The 17,434-nt window shown below is 42.7% G+C and overlaps 3 long non-coding RNA genes across 6 annotated transcripts; all 3 read left to right on the top strand.

The window, feature by feature from the left end:
- The first annotated feature begins 2,500 nt into the window (after positions 1-2,500).
- On the top strand, positions 2,501-7,953 carry LOC109765612 (uncharacterized). Of its 4 annotated transcripts, XR_012188214.1 has the most exons (7): positions 2,501-3,077; positions 3,572-3,776; positions 4,358-4,483; positions 4,670-4,884; positions 5,408-5,561; positions 7,107-7,359; positions 7,441-7,953. It is a non-coding gene; the product is annotated as an uncharacterized lncRNA (long non-coding RNA). The 4 variants fall into 4 exon arrangements; XR_012188215.1 differs by lacking the exon at positions 4,358-4,483; XR_005760855.3 differs by lacking the exons at positions 2,501-3,077; positions 4,358-4,483 and having other exon boundaries at positions 3,571-3,776; positions 4,670-4,821.
- A 1,535-nt stretch (positions 7,954-9,488) lies between these two features.
- Positions 9,489-12,010, top strand: LOC120967205 (uncharacterized). Its single transcript, XR_012186897.1, has 3 exons — positions 9,489-10,709; positions 10,808-11,681; positions 11,947-12,010. It is a non-coding gene; the product is annotated as an uncharacterized lncRNA (long non-coding RNA).
- Positions 12,011-13,340: 1,330 nt separating this feature from the next.
- LOC109765616 (uncharacterized) lies at positions 13,341-14,624 on the top strand. The gene is made up of 3 exons (XR_002233453.3): positions 13,341-13,432; positions 13,517-13,681; positions 14,415-14,624. It is a non-coding gene; the product is annotated as an uncharacterized lncRNA (long non-coding RNA).
- Positions 14,625-17,434: the final 2,810 nt, after the last annotated feature.

Genomic DNA, 17,434 nt, shown 5'->3' with positions numbered 1-17,434 from the left:
TAGACTGCTTCAATGTCGAGCGCTCAACACGTTTAGCGTGCAGTTAATTTCATGCCAAATGTACTGCTAATCACATAATAACACACAAATAATATCCTACTTAATATCCGCATGCACTTAATATACTTCCAAATTAACGTGCATTGCATGTACACATTGACTAGTTACAACAAATGGGATTAAGAGTGGACCTATCCTAGTTGTGGTTTTCCTTTTTTTAATAATACTAGCAAACATGCCCGTGCGTTGCAACGAAAGAAAAAAAAGTCATATGCCTCTAGCCTAATAAGCATCTCTCAAGCCCCCTCTCCAGTCCACATCCTCTATTTTAAGACGACACCTCATTTTACAAAAAGTAATGCTTACCTTTGATACTTGGATTGGACGGTGAACTTCAGAAACTCACCTCATATCTTCTTCGGAATGTCTATCCCTTGCTAGTCTGATAGAGATGAGGCCTCTAAATAATCAACATAGTACCCGTAGAAAAAAGTATCATGATTTGTTTCGGACAAAAAATGTTGGGTAAAGGAGATATGTTGGTCTAGTATTCATTATTACGGAGTTATGCATAGGAAGAAAGCACCCCTATCCCTATACATGTCTTTACTCATTAATGATCACAAGCCATGATTATATTAGCACCCAATTGTATCAATTTTTTTGGAATAAGGACGACAAATATCAAACTACTTGATCAGATTGTTTTCAGTTATCAATTTTGTGAAATAATGAAAAAAATATCAAACTATTTGATGGGGGTGAATTACCAAAAAATACTGGAAGAACTCGAATTGAAGCTATTCACATACAGAAGTACAACTTTCAGCAGCCTTAATATACAACATGACTTAGATGCATGCCAAGAAATGTGAAAATGAATCTTCTTTGCGAAAACATTTCTTCAACTTTAGTTAGTAGCGAATATGCCTTTCCCTGTGATAAAAATACAAAGGAACTTTTGTTGTGACATCTCATAGATTTTTCCAGTGATATGCCCACAAGGACAACATAATAGATTTTTTAGATAGAAAAAGGAGAGAGCGCACATGAGAATATGAGATAGTACATGAATAGTAGGGCTAAGCTGCATACCTGCAAGTTTCACTAAAGATACAATCTGAATGGGTTCTCTACTCCAAGAGCGTCTACTGACAGAAAGAGGCTATAAAACTTCCTCCAGCAGGCATGCGAGCTGCGACCCCAAGAGCCTCTAGCAACCTGATTGCAGTGAACCGGCTGTTTGGCCATGCCAGCAATCCAAGCCTCCCAAGTCATCACCCCGTGTGGTACCTCACACCCTGTACTGAGAAGCACTTAGCGACGTACCTATCACACTCAAATCGAGCACATAAACTTACTGAAACTATTGATGTACATGTCATAAAACATCTCCACAGTATGAGGCTTACCGGAATGCCATGTGCTGGTTGTGGAAGAAAGGATGTGGCGTCCGCATACAGTGGGTCATCAGGCAAAATATCTATTGTGAAATTTAAGCAGCAAATCAATATGTAGTTGTGTTACTTCTAGTTCAGCACATAAACTAATTTGGGTAATCTCTGAAATTAAACCAATGATTAATTGTATGGAAGAACATTTAGATAGAAAACATTATATCTCAAACATTCTACCTGTTTGGGGTTTAATCTATCATCAAAACCAATGATTATATGATGCTTTCCCTATGCACCAGAATCATAGAGCGAAAGGGACAAATTACTCACTGATAAATACTGTGTACTGGACAACAATGCCATCCAAAAGATCCTTGTGATTTGTCCCCATCATGCTTCATGGATCAACATGATTTTCAGACTAAAGGACATGCAAGTATGCAACTTCTTTTTTCATCCAGGAACCTAAATTTGCTGCTGGTGATTTACTTTGCTCCCGATGGAAACCATTGTAAACTCGTACTCCATCTCTTCGAATCTAGTGGTGTCCTCCAGAGTACGCAATTAGCCCAAGTCATACAAACATGCATGCTCACCTGCGTGATGGAGTGCTGTTGCTGGAGTTTTCTGGTGGCCTGAGGTTCGGCTACAGACGTAGTACCTGCATGGATCCAGTGTTCTGGTGGCCGTAAAGGTGTTCCCCAACCTTCCGGGCGCCGACTTTGGCGGCGACGTACTCCTATCGGATGTTTTCTCCAACGACTTTGGCGGCGACGTACTTCTATCGGATGTTTTCTCCATTATTGGAGGCTCTCGCTGGATTGAATCCAGAAGCTATACTCTCCGCTATTCGACGAATCAATAGGCTGTAATTTTGCTAGCTCCGGCTTTAGCTCGTTCTCCTTCCATATTTCTTCTCTTGTCACCTCATGTTTGTTGAGCAGGCCACCAAATCTCTACTCCTAATGTCTCAGTTGGTAGTCTCCGTTTCGGGTTTATTTTCGTCCCACCATTTTCGTCCGGTTTTTTTTACTGGTTTTTTTCATCGGTTTTCTCGTCCCTTCCCCGCACGTAGCAAAAAAATAGCCAGCGAGGCTCCCCTCGATCTATGTATTCTATCCTACAATCTCTCAAAGACGCCCCAGCCCCCAATACGAGCCGCCGCCGAGATCCAAGACGAGCCACCGCCGAGATACGAGTCGATCCGCCGCCGCCGAGGACCAAGTGGAGCCGCCGCCGGCGCTGGCCAGGCTCCCCACGATGTGCACGCCGGGGCGCCGCTCCCGCTCCCACAGCCGAGCATAGCAGCAGCGGCGGAGCCCTGCCACCGGCGAGCTCTCTCTGGCGGAGGAGGGCGGGGGCGAGCTCGCCGTCTCCCTCGCGCTCAACAATCTCTTCTCCCACGCCGTCGCCCGCTTCACGGCCTACTTCGGCCTCATGCCGCCATGCCTCCACTGCTCCCGCATCGACCGGCACTTCGGCGCGGAGGACGTCCATCAGGCGGCGGGCGAGATCTCCGGGATGGGCCACTGCCTCCACCATCACCGCCTCTTCGTTGCCGCCGCCGCCGACATGTGCGAGGGATGCCTCTCTTCTTCAAAGAACGAGATGAATGAAGGATGCAAAGGAGACAGGCTCCATGGCGTGTTCCTGCTGTAAAGCTCTCGACCTCTCGTACAGGTACACGTTTCTTCTTCACGCGAGTTTGAGAACACACATACTACCGCGAGCCGGAGATCCATCCACCCAGTTATGGATCCATCAGGTACAAGCCACTAGCCACCAGGTAATAGAGATTTCCCCTCTGATTTAGTTGGATTGGGGGAGGCTAGAGAGGCTTGCTTGTTGTTGTGTTTTCTGCGTGAGAGAGCAGAGAGAACTGAGAGATCACATGGATCCAGTGTACAGATGAGCTTTTGGTGTGGGGGTGGTGGTGGTGGTGGAGGTAGCAGGGAGAGGATGGTCACTAGATGGAAGAGTGCAGGGAATGTTGCTCGCTACTGCTACTGCGTGTGCTATTGTGTTATTTTGTAATATTTCTGAATTGTTAGCTTTATTGCCGCAGTGAGATGAGCTTATTTTGTAATATATGGTCTTTTCCAGTGCATTGCAAAACTAACTAATAGTTTGTGATCTGACACCCTGGTAACCTCATGATTGGGTGGTGCATGCAGGGCCCACCTCCGAGCTAGCCGATGCTTAGTATACCAGTGTTCTACTGCATCCGGTGCGACCTCAAAGAATACCTTCGTCTAGCTGACCGTTGAGCACCTTAGGGACGACGAGGTGCAGTGCCTGGGGTGTAAGCAGTTCAACTACACAATGAAGTGAGTGAAGGGGTTAAGACGGTTGCGTTGTGCGTGCGCTGCTTGCTTGCTGGTGAGTGTCGCCTCTGTGACTAGGTGTTCTTTGTTGTCTATGCCCTCTGTAGTTTAAGGTGTTTGTTCTTTTATGCAATGCACGCTCGCCCAAAGTATGTATGATCTTTACCATAGTACATTAGCTAGCTATAGGAGATGACATCTTTGTGCTTTTCTTCTTCCTGAACACGCATATGGATGTTTGTGCATTGGAACGGCATGTCTTTCGGATCAACTGTTCCCTGCTCCGACTTCGCCTTTTAATTTGACTGAATATCTACTTACGCTCTCCAATATTGTTCCTGTGAGTTTCTTTAAAACCTATTTGTGCACCCAGCTAGATCATACAGTTGTTAATGTATGGAGTTTTTTATTGGGTCTGTTTATCTCAGGGCTCTGACGCGCCGATTTTGTTTAGACAATTTTTAGTATTTACTCCAGGGAATACTCTTTATATTGTTCAATCTCGGTGTAGGTCTAATTTCTCGGAAACAGTTTCAGTCAATGCTGGGCCGAAACCTCTTAAACTCATTAAGTAGCGTTCTTCCTTTGTTGAAATCTCATTTCATTGACGATGTATTGCGCTGCGTGTTGGTTAAGATGAAGCAAGGAGAAAACCATTGACGATGTATTGTGATGCAAGTTTCATTCAACTTGTTGGACAGTTGTACACGTATGTGTTTTTTCAAGCCCACTGATTTCAGCCTCTCCGTCTCCTTCAAGCCGGTGAGTAATTAATTGGTTAACTGAACATACTATTTGAGAAGGGACAAGGGAAGAAACCTCAACTATTCCCCTTAGTTCATGTTGTCTCTACAATTTACAATTGTATATGTAGTGCTACCTGAATTAAATTCTGGCAACTAAGCTCATGCAGTGCTTAAGATTAAATGGGATATAATGGAAATGCAGATGAGAAGTTCAGGGATATTCCTGGGAGTGCCTATTATGTGGCTCCGGAGGTGCTGAAGCGGAGATATGGAGCCGATAATTGCATATGGAGTGCTGGAGTTATACTCTACATTCTGCTGTCTGGCATTCCTCCTTTTTGGGCAGCAGGGCAGGTGCGTTCTCTGGCTGGTTATGTCAATCAATTTTGGGGCTGTGATGGATGCAAAGACTGGAAGGTGAATATAGTTATCCTACAGGAACCCTCCCTTGGTTTTAATTACCTGAGAATGAGGAAGGTCTATTTGATGTTGTTCTTCAAGGTTCTATTCATTTCTCATTTGATCCCTGGCCATCAATTTCTAACGGGGATAAAGAATTACTCCCTCCGTTCCTAAATATAAGACCTTTTAAATATTTTAATATGGACTACATACGAAGCAAAATGAGTGAATCTACACAATAAAAATGTCTATATACATCCATATGTAGTCCCCATTGAATTATCTAAAATAGCTTATATTTAGAAACGGAGGGAGTACAACAAACGGGAGAATCAGACATAACTCTGTTATGTGAGTAGAGAACGTGAGTGCATATGCTTATTGGGGTCGGTCAACATGGTTCAGTTGGCATAACAAGCTCCAACGGACACAACTTTTCATGAATTGAATTGATTGAATGCCCTTAGTAAGTTCTGGATAGAATTACCTCTTCTTACAAGGATGAGAAACTTAAGTGTTTTTCATTTATTTTGTGCAGATCCTCCTGTGAAGCATAAATTTCATTGTATCCAAGGAGATATCTAATGCTGAAAACATGGGACTCAAAATGTATAGAGAGTCGGAGACACTGCTAAACTGTCATTTATGGGTGTCTACCAAATTCACTATCAACCACTGTTGTAGGACCGACGGTATGTTCAAATTTATTTTGGTTTTATTAGTCCATGTAGAGCTGCTATGCTCAGCTATTGATTTGACACTTGTGATATCCAATTACACTCCTATGGCTTGTATGTTGCTCGAAGATGCTCACAAGTCTGGTTGGGAACGTTAACCTTTCTCTTAGGGACCATTATTTGAAACAGTACTCTGTCTACTACTCCCTCCCATGATATAGCTTAAAAATGTTCTTATATTATGGGACGGCGGGAGTATATGCTAAGTTGTGTACTGATGTATAGATATCAGATTTTGTTCATTTTGCATTAGGTTGGGAGGACGTAGACTAAGAGCTATATATGATGATTCTACAAAAGATAATGTACTGGAAGACATGAGAACTTTTAGGATGCTACAGTGTAAAAATATTTGGAAGATGGTATAGTTTGCCGGACCGGAACCAAAGCAAGAACGAGAAGGAGCTTAAGTAGGGCCATGTCGGGGTGTCACCACAAAGGAAATTGTCGCTGGTGCTAGATACCAGGGGAACCAAAAAATCTTTTTTCTACAAAGGTAACGAACTTTTTTGGTCTAGAGGGACCAAGATGAGCAGGCCATCAACATCCTATTCCTACTTATCTTTGTTTTCTTTGTATCTATATTATTAATCTTGGTTTCAACTGGCGTGTTGAATGCAATCTTCCGGGTGCAATCCTGAAATATGGGATGTCGTACTAGCCTTAATTCAACATCTGGATTGGCTTATGATGGCATGGAGTTCCATCATTTCGGCTGCTTGCGGCGGGGAGTGTGGCCGGTGCTTGCGGCAGCAGCGAAGCGGCGTGCGCGAGCGCAGTGTAGGCAGTGGCCAAAGGCTCATCGGCTGCTGCGAGTACGCCGTTGGCACCAGGTTCATGACATTGTAAAAAAAATCCATCGAGTCTTCCTCTATGTGTGCAACCTTGCCAGCATGGGAATCAATCAAGGTAGGGGCAGCCAACGTTAAGTATGTGCAGTCTTGCCGGGATCCAATCTATTAACTCCTTCAGCCAGCTTTGCACTATGTGCACGACGTCCATGCTCGAAAGCACTTTGCAAGTGGACCATGCACGGCTCCACCGGCCTTGCGTCAACAATTCAAATCCTTATCTTATACTTCCTCTGTCTGAAAAAGCTTGTCCGACAAGCTTTTTCGGACGGAGTGGGTACTACTAGATAGACACGTACTTTTTTAATGCAATTCTTAATTTATAGAAGCAGAAGAACTGATTATGTGAATTGAATATATAATCCCATGTGTAGGTGCTATCCAAGTGTTGTGATTATTTAGCACACATAACTTGCAGGGAGATAACTCTATAGTATGAAGACTTTAAAATACGAGTGCGTGTCGTTGGTGTTTTTGAAACCATCTTCCATCACGTCTAATATTTTTGTATTTCATAATAGTAATTGTTCAGCCTTTGACTGACATATGGATGATATTTGTAATATATATCTTTCTTCCATATGACGGTAACATTATGATGAAGGTGGAACCATAGAGAGATGTGTATTTTTAATTGAGATATTTTCAGGAGTACCTTTGTGAAGCTGGTATATCTTTCTTTTACAAGATATGGTTGCACTTGCTTCATCTACATAGGCTGTCTGGAATGCCATGAGGCCGGGATTGGTGTAGGAAATCTTCAAAGCTATTATATTGGTCTCAAGAAACTTGCAATACATCAATGCATTATGATTCTCCATGGTCATGCTTCTCCTGTTCACCTGGAAGTTTATTGATGGGAGGGAAGCCACTTCTGCTTTGATGATTTCTTGGAAGTTCAGGTTAAAACACTTTCGCTCTTAAAGTCTGTTTATCAATTCTTTGGATAACCTATTTAATGATTGGTTTTGATTTTCATACAGCTAGGTGAATTTACAATACAAGTCAGATTATTTGCGAGAGAATTTCATTCCCTAGAATCATTGTCATTCTTGTTGCCTACAAGGTACTTGAAGAAAATGCCCGAGACATATTTTAAGGAGTATAATTCAGCACTAAGGCTATTATTACAACGATGGAATCTTTGTTGTGGTAGTTATGTCTCCAAATGCGTCGATCCCTATCGGCTACTGAAGTAAACTTATTTATTTTTTCTATGTCGATTTCTATTGGCTTACTGATAGCTTATTTATTCTTTTCGAATTTTAATTCCTTGATCTTTGCCTCTGCCCATCTCCATATCACACAGAAGGTGCTCAGTGCAATGCATCATGCAGTGATTCCATGATAGGAATTAGGAACTGCTCATCATTTGAATGTTTCTACAATTTTCCTGCTTGTTAGAACATGTTTGATGTACTTACACATTAACAAAAATGACCTGTAACATTCATGAAAATATTTGGGTTTGGTCATCTACTTTTTTACTGTTTATTTACTCATGAAGATAGCAGATGTTCCTGTTTTTAAATATAGTTATCTGTGCTTCCAGTTGGTAGAGATCAAAGTATTAACTCGCGGATGTAGGGAAAAAGAGCTCTTTTATAGACACTACTAGCAGTGGATACAGGGTGAGCCTTTTTGAAATTGTTTCATAGAATAAGGCCCGTATAAGGTCTGGTCTTTTGGGTATACAATCCTTTCTTGAGATGAGCATTGGCAGCTCACATATGTATACGATAGTATATTTGACAGATGATGATGATCATTGGCAGCTCACATAAGGGCATCTCCAGCCGTTTGAGCCCCCCAGGACAATCGCCGGACCAAAAATGGCACGTCCTGGGGGGCAAAACTCTTCCGCCGGCGCCCCCAAGAATCCGTATCCCCAGCCGTTGGTGTCCTCAGAGGAATTGCGGGGCAAAAAGTGATTAGGTGGCAAGGAAAAAAAACGCGTGGGGGAGTAGGATTGGCCGTTTCTTCCGCCGGTGCTCCCAATAGCCCCCCAGCACGCTGGGTTTGGCCTGGGTTCGCCGGCGGAATTTTGAGGTCGTGGGGGGGGGGGGGGCTTGGGGGGCACGGCTGGGCCAATTTTTGCCCTTTTTGCATCGCCGGCAGAGAAAAAAGGCTCCTGGGGGGCACTCGGGGGGGCAGCTGGAGATGCTCTAAGTATACAGTAGCATATTTGACAGATGAGCATTGGAAACTCTTCTAAATCTGTGTTTAGCATTTAACAACGAACTATGTAATTTAATCAATAGACTCACTTCAGTTGCCATGCTAACTGAAAATCTATAAGTCAAATGATGCGACCGTCAAGTGGAAGTTACTTATATTTTTTCTTACTTCACTTGAGAAGTTTCTTTTTAGCAAGCTTATTTAAGTGCAGCCGAAGTGTACTATGTTTTTTAGGCGATCTCCATTTTTTCTATTGAGATCAGAGAGCGGCTGAAGTAGTGATGGGACTACACCATTTTTAGGTTCTGAAGGCAAAGCTTCTTACAGAGTTAGTCACATTTGTCAGCTCTGTGAGTAGAAGAAATCCTGATAGCTTGTTGCTTCTGCTCAGTGTGCTTGGTGCATAAATTGATTGCTTGATGCAAATGTTGTTTAGTATCCTATTTCATGGTAGCTGCGGATGCTATATATTTGGTGATTTTGTTGCCGGTATTTGGAGTGCTAGGAGAGTTTCTAAATTACTGTCACGGCATTATAGATAGGATAGTGAACCAATGTGACATATGTATAACATTTCATGTGAGATTCTTTGCAACAAACAGCATGAGCGAGCGGTCCATATATTATTTTCATCAAGCCGTACAATTTTTTGGTTAGGATAGAAGGGTTGTTGGTTGCTTCAAGAGTTAATAACGAGGGCCCCAGCGAGAAATGTCCTGCTAAGACGGGAAACCGAGCGGTAAGTGGAATGTTCGACAAGAAAGGTAAGTGTGCGTCGTGGGGTGGGGTTTTCCTGTTGGGACCGCATGTTGGGATAATATATGGGTTGGATTTTGGGGGGGGGGGGGTCCGGACTATCCAAACGGTTAAATTTTGTGGAGCTTGCTTAATGTCCTAACATGCTCGGATATATGAGGAATAAGATTTGACCTTGGATATGACCATTTGTGTGATTTATTTTTATGCATTATAGCCCGTAGCAACGCACGGGCGTACTACTAGTGTATATATAAGATTAATTAGCCTCGATTTTCTTCCTCATCTTTCTATCTTGATACCTGTGATGGCTTCATGATACCCAAGGAATTGAAAGATGTATATAAATTGGGTTGATTTGATTTGAGGGAGCGAGGTGGGACTATTTGAAAACAAATCAACCTTTCTTCTCTACAATAACACAGCTAGCTCGGTTGGTCGGACCATTATCTATTGGATGCTAGGTTTTGAGTTCGAATCCTCTCAGACTAGCTACAATGGGTAGTAACATAGACTAGTAATATGCATATGTTACAAATCTATGTTACTATCTCTATAGTGGGGAGTAACATATGTGTGGTAACATGCAACACTTCATTTATTAGGCTATAGACTCATCTTGCCTTGATATGTGTGATGTTACTCATAGTACTAGTAACTAGTTATGTTACCACTTTTCTTTTTTTCTTCATTTATTGCTTGCCACATCATTTATTTTATCTAAATATATGTGATGTTACTATCTATGTTACTCCCACTGTGCGTAGTCTCACCAGCATATATTTTTTGCTTCAAACGGAATAAGTGGGCCGGATTTATTGGGCCAGAGCGCACGTGCGGGCTCCGTTTGCCTGGCTCGAACGACTTGCGCTGGGTTGGCCTGGCTCGAACGACGGACGGACGGAACGATCGGTGAAACTATTAACGTACCAAAATTAGGGAGAAAGAAGCGATAGCCCTATTATTAATAGGTAAAGATAAAGATCAAAATCAAGATCAAGATCAAGATTTTTTAAAAGTCATCGGTTTGGGTGACTGGGGCCGTGGTTGTATCCCAAGTTCCCAACCCATCCCAGCACCCAGCAGAGGAATCGCATTCGTGGCAGCGGTCTTCCCGTATGATTTGGGAACGAACGGGGCAATAATGGCGCGCCGGGAATTGAGATCGAGCGACAGCGACCAACCCTCTGCTCTCCCCTCGTGGTTCAAATACCGTAGGATGGGATGGAATGGGAGGAGGCGTCTTCCTCTCCCACTTCTTCCCCGCTACTGCCGGCGGCCAGAGCTTCCGCGTGGCGTGACGACGGGTCGTACTCCGGTGAAGTTGCAATCTCTTTCTTTTTCTCTACACCCCGATCATCCCTGCCATTCTCTCTTTTCTCGTGTTTCTGCTGATTTTCATTCCCGCTCCCGCAGCACCCTCCACCAGTTCGACGCAATGGACAAGAAGTCTGCTGGCGCCGGTGACAATCCCTTCCGCGTCCTCCCCGACGACGTGCTCGAACATATCCTGTCCTTCCTGCCGGAGGATGATGCGCTGCAGACCTGCGTGCTCGACACCCAGTGGCGCGACCTCTGGAGGCGCACAACCACCCTGCGCTTCGTCTATGGGGACTGGTCAAGCAACGACGATGGCAGTTCCATCTCCAATGCCGAGCGTTTCTGACAGTTGGCGAAGCTCATAATCCACCTCCGGGGGAACTCACCTCTGACCGACTGCGAGATCAATCCCTGCGTTGACGAGGACGGTGGTCACAATTTCAGACAAACCAAGCTCTTGATCCACTACGTTCTCAAGTGCGGGGTTGAGAAGCTCTATGTTTGGGCCGGTGATTATGAGGACGAACCGTTGCAGCTCAGCAAACGTCTCGTCTCCCCGCACATGAGGATCATCAAATTTTATTATGTCACGATGGTGGATTCCTCACTGGATTTCTCGGGCTGCCCAGCATTAGAGAAGCTAGCAATGGAAGATTGCTGCATTTACAAAAGCATATATTCCAAATCACTAGAGTATCTGCGCTTTACTGGGAATTGTGTCTTCTCTCAGGATGATCGCATTCATATTCATGCCCCGCGTCTTATCTCTATCTCGCTGCTATGTGATGGAGTTCTCATTGATGGCGGCTTGACGCCTTTGCTTGGAATGATGCCATTACTGAAAAGAGCATATGTTAGGCTTGGCTATTCAAGCCGTGATTCCAGTAAAAGAAACCGGGATAATGTGTGCTTGCTTCTGGATGGATTGTCCAATGCTGTTGATTTGGAACTGAGTTCTATGCCCGAAGTGGTATGCTTTGCACCATCTTTCTAACAATTACTGTTATTTGAGTATTATTTAGATACATCGTTAGATCTGCATACCTTATTTTCATCACCACAGTTTGCTAACTTTATCTTCACATATAGTAGCTTCATTGGATAAAATGTGAGTCTAGGGGCCTATGGTGAATTATTTCCTTTTCCTAGTTTTGAAATTAAAATAGTTAATTGAGGTCGTCCTTGTATTTTCTCTTAGAATCTCATGGTTTCTTGTTCATTTGCAATTTCTCCAGCTTATCTACAGATGGGATTTGAAATGGTGCCCTAAATTTGACAAACTAAAGACCCTGGTACTCACACTAGTAGAAAAAAGGGCTTTTCTCCCGGTTGGTAAGGCCCTTTAGTCCCTGTTTTTGAACTGGGACTAAAGGGGAGAGGCATTAGTAACGACCCTTTAGTCCCGGTTCTTACACGAACCGGGACTAAAGGCCGCGGCCACGTGGAGCTCCACCTTTAGTCCCGGTTGGTGTAAACGAAATTTTATGATTTTTTTTTGAATTTTTTTTATTTTTAAATTTCTGAATTATTTTAACCTCTAATCTCTAATCACCACCCCTTATCACTGCTCAATTTATCCTCTAATCTCTAATCACCCCTCATCATTCCAAATCATCTAACTTCCCGAACGGTCACCCATCCTCCCACTCCTCCAGCCTGAGCACGCTTAACTTCCGGGTTCTATTCTCCCTCGTTTCCAAGTCTGCACTTGTTGTTTTCCTGACAATATTAAGATGTCAATTCTGTTAACTCTCAGGAATTTTGCTTGAGCATGAAGTGACACATTTCACTGTTTGAGTTTGAAACTATTGTTTTGAAAAACAATAATTATTTAGTAACACTAATATTTCTTGAATAATTAGTTTGACCATTGTTTGACCACAGTTTGACCAGATTTGACCAAAATTCAAAATAGCTGAAATAATTATTTAGTAACACTAATATTCTAGAATAATTAGTTTGACCATTGTTTGACCACAGTTTGAATTTCTTTCGATTTTTTCCACTCTAGATCTTAAAAGCCCCGTAACTTTTTTTCTGTTAGGTTTTTGAGGATTTTTAAAATGTTTAACGGGGTACCCCCCCCCCCCCCCCCCCCACGTTAAATTCGGATGTAACTTTTCGAGTAGATGATTTTTCATATAAAAAACTTTTTCATCCGAGTTCGTATGCAAAAGTTATGCCCATTTTACAAATTCCAGAGAGATTTTGCAAATAAAGTCGAAATTCATATTTGTTAATTTTTCCAACAACTAGACCACATATCACATGGGAAACTTATTTTATTTTATTTTGTTGACATTTCCATCATTTTCTTTTGTTTTTTCTAAAACTGAAAAGGCAGTCCACCGGGGGGGGGGGGGGGGGGGTAGAGTTTGAAAATGGGACCTTTAGTACCGGTTCGTGCCATGAACCGGTACTAATGCCTCTGCACCAACCGGGACTAATGGGCATCGCACCCTTTAGTCCCGGTTCGTGGCACCAACCGGGACTAAAGGGCCCAGGTGAACCGGGACTAATGCCTTAGCCGCACGAACCGGGACGAATGCTCACATTAGTCCCGGTTCGTGACTGAACCGGGACTAATATGAATACTGCCCTGTGACCAAAGCCCTGTTTTCTACTAGTGTCAATGATTGGTTTAAGGCTACTGACCTAGTTTGCCTTCTCAAACACTCTCCAATTCTTGAGGAGCTCACTCTTGAGCTAGTATCCAGTCAGGTGTTTAACTAAAATATGTTGGTGTATTAGTAATGGTATTATCTTGTATGTTTTTTAGCTTAATAAATGTTTTGTATCTTGTAGAAATTTGTAGGAGCAACAGGATCCGAACAATCATTGGAGTGTGCGCCCCATTTGGCTGTTACCATTGAATGTAAAAAAGATGATAAGCGTGTTCACAAAATTTTGAAGGTCTTGCGTGCTTGCGGCATACTTCGTAAGCAGATTAGCATCTATCACACTTAGATTGTAAGTTACCTTCATCCATATTTGGTATCAATTGTCAGTAAGAATGTATGACTCCCTTACTACTTGTTCTAATATATCCACTGTAACTACACATCAATTAGGATGTATGACACCGGAATCCATCCATATTTTCTGTTTAATTTCAACACAATTTAGTATTTGGTAATTGTTGGTGGCACTACAGTAGGTAGCACTAGCAGAGACATATTTCTGATGTGCCCATAAATCTGTACCATCCATGCAAAAGTGTTGTCTTTTTCATTCTCTTACCTTTTTACTATTTTCAATTCAAAAGTTTACAATTGTCCTGCTACTATATTTAGTTACTAATGAACATAGTAGCTCTTACTAGTTTAGCTCCTCGTTAGTGGGTAGAATGTACGGTGTAGTGCGAAGTGCTCCGCATCCATCCAGTATAGGTACACATAATTAATGTGTAGAAACAGAATGTACAGAATTAACAGTGGTTAGAATGTACAATTTACTGTTGTCCGAGCCTGTTGTTGGTTTGATTAACAGAGATCGATAGCCAAATTGCATGGATTCGAACGTGAAATTTTGAGTCTCGAGGCCTCTCTGAATTGTCATACTTGTCTTGTAACAACTATAGAAATTTGGTCAGCTTGCAGCATAGCCCCTCTACATCAAACTGCAGTCTAGGGCATTTGAAATTTCTGTCTATGCTAATTGAGGACAATTTGGAACCAAACTTATTGTGCCTTGTCTTGTGCAGTTTCCATTCGCTGATAGCGACCAAGATGTGTGCTCGGTACTGATGCTCGTTTGAAGACTTACTCTTTCTCTAAAGAGCCATCTGTAATAGTGGTGAGATGTTGGCGGTTTGCATGTTACCATGAAGTTTAGTTTCTCTAAAGAGTTGGCTGGATATCTATCTTTGTTTTGTTTGATGCAGCTAAGCAAACTGGTGTTGAACTGGACATGTTTGTGTTATTATATTGGTAACTGAAATTGTGTTCATATTATATTCTTTAGATCCAAATATACTCTAGATGCAGGCAGGAGTCGGTCGATGTGTTTCCTATTTACTTCCATTGCAATCTTTACTTTCCGTTCCATAAATCAAAAACACCAAAAATATTACTTTACCGTTTATCCATCTCTATCAGATCTCACTTTGCAAATAACCGTGAAGGGATTGACAACCCCTTTATCGCGTTGGGTGCAAGTTGGTGTTTGTTTGTGCAGGTATTCGGTGACTTGCGCGTTGTCTCCTACTGGATTGATACCTTGGTTCTCAAAAACTGAGGGAAATACTTACTCTCCTTTGCTGCATCACCCTTTCCTCTTTAAGGGAAAAACCAACGCAAGCTCAAGAGGTAGCATCATGCAAAGTATGTCGTTAGATTTCTACACGGATGTAGTTTCTAAATATATATTTTTTGTCACATATAATACATATTTAGATAGTTAAATCATCGACCTAGAACTACGTGAATGACTTATTCACCTAGACGGAGGTAGTAGTAGATAGTAGTTCATCGGTCATCCTAGCTTGGCTTCATTAAGCACATGGTTACAACACCTTCTTTGTGAGTGAGTCGAGTATCCAATGCATCTCCAATTGTTCCTAGAACAACAATACAAACAACATGGTACCCAAACTCATTGGGACCAAAGAGTTAGAAACACCAATACATAGGACAAACTCCGCATACATATATAACTGAATTGTGTGGTTCGCAGAATTTTAGTTTTTGTGCATGTGTTTTCCGTTAGATCTCACCACCCAGAAATCATGGGTGTCCATGCATGTGTGCTAATGCACTTGCTTTCCTGGCTGTTAATAAGAGAATAGTCTTGGTATGTATATACTGACATCGGTTTGCACGCATGTTTTTTGTGTGGGTTGGTGTTGACTGTGTGCATCCTAATTATGCAGAGGCCGGGTGTGTGCTCATCGTGTTTGTATTCTCTTGATGCTTCATTTTGAGCTAATAAAATCCACCCTTTTTTGAAAAAATATATTGACATCGGTGGGTTATCATCACAAGACACTCTAGCTGAGATAGTTTTTTTCTTGAGGAATAGTCGAGATAGATGTTATTCATGGATAACACGGGACTTGTATATTTTTCTAGTTCCCTATGTAGGACAATTGCAATCTGGCCATGCATGGCTTGACATTGTAACTTGTGAACTCGGTGGTGAGCCCGTCAAGCTCCCACGCAACAACAAGAAGCCCACGTGATTCAGACCTCTGTCTCCCTCGTCCTCCCCGGTGAGCTCGCCAAGCATGCCGTCTCCGACGGCATCAAGGCAGTCACTAAGTTCACCTCATACTAGGCCGCCTTGTTTGATATAATGATGGTGCTCTCTTGTATTTAGCTCTGGACTGTGTTCTGACCATGTAAGGATTGTGGTCATTTCGGTCCAAAGAAATAGTCATGTTGCTGCTTGAATGTTCGGCGTATGCCTGAATTTCACCTCAGATTCTTTGGTGTGAAACTTGGTGTCTTTGTTCTGGTCCTTGTCAGTCTCTGTCTGCTGATACGTATTAAAAAATAGAGGTCTCTGCAGATACAGCTTCTAAATTTGCATCTCAAATTTGATATCTGCAGATACATAAGGGCAGGGGTTGTTACGGTACTGGCAGCTGATGTTTGACACGATTGAACACAAACATCAGATCGAAAATTTTACTCATAATTGGAGAAATCGTTCAGCCAGATCTAGTTGTTCTCATGTTGTTTATTTTGAAAGATCTTGTTCTCATGTTGTGGAAATGCAGTTTATTTCTGCTGTATGTTCCCAGTCGGTAGATTCCATTTTACTAGAATCTCCAACTGACAGTGGATAGAATGCATCCATTCGCCCATCAAGGACAAAGCTGATTTCCCCTCATTGTTTTTACTGTTGTTCGTAGCCTGATGTAAGTTTGATCAGGAGAGGCTGATGCCGAATTGCATGCGTGCCATGTCCACAACTGTCTGAAGTTTGTAGCCCTCCTGAGTCTCACCGGCCATATGTATGTTGCCCTCGCACCTGGTCGTGCTCGCACCTACGAAGTTTGCCCAGCCCCGCACCTAATCGTGTAGCGCCTAGCCGACAGGCGCTACGCTACAAAGTGTAGCGCCTAGCGCTAAGGCACTGCACCTGATCGAATTACGAAGTTTGCCCGGCCCCGCACCTGGTGGTGCAACGCCTAGCCGACATGCGCTATGCTATGAAGTGTAGCGCCTAGCGCTAAGGCGCTGCACTTCGACTTTGTAACTGCAGCGAGCCGGGCCTTCCCCATCCCACCCACCCATTCGTCCAATGGATGAAACAGAGAGCGGCAGCAGCGACCGCTCTCTCCTCTCCCCCTCTCAATCCTCTCTCCCAAATCCTTCCGATTTGAAGATTTCGTCTGTGGATTTGTTGCCCAATCCATCCTAGAAGGTAATCTCCTCCGACCCCCTTCTTTCTATCCGAAAAGCCTTCCCCATTCTTCATGTTTTTGGTGAAACCCTAGCTTATGATTGATTTGAAATTTCTATGGAAAATAGAATGGATGTGTGTTGATTTAGCCTATGTAGATTAATTGTAAACATTGGGAAACATTATTGTTGTTGATTTGTATTGTAAATCGCATACATAGGAATTTGTATGTACAGATGAATTAATAATCATGTATATGAAGGTGATAAAACACCTTCTTTTCACATGGTAGATTTTCATTCAAGTACATGGCAAATATTTGTCAAACCAATGTCAATTTTTTTAATAAAGCTTTCTAGTACCTATCGAAGATTA

Source organism: Aegilops tauschii, chromosome 6 (genome assembly GCF_002575655.3).
Source record: "Aegilops tauschii subsp. strangulata cultivar AL8/78 chromosome 6, Aet v6.0, whole genome shotgun sequence".
Lineage (NCBI taxonomy): Eukaryota > Viridiplantae > Streptophyta > Magnoliopsida > Poales > Poaceae > Aegilops > Aegilops tauschii.
Note: the sequence above shows the minus strand (reverse complement) of the source record. Positions and strands in the feature narration are given on the sequence as shown.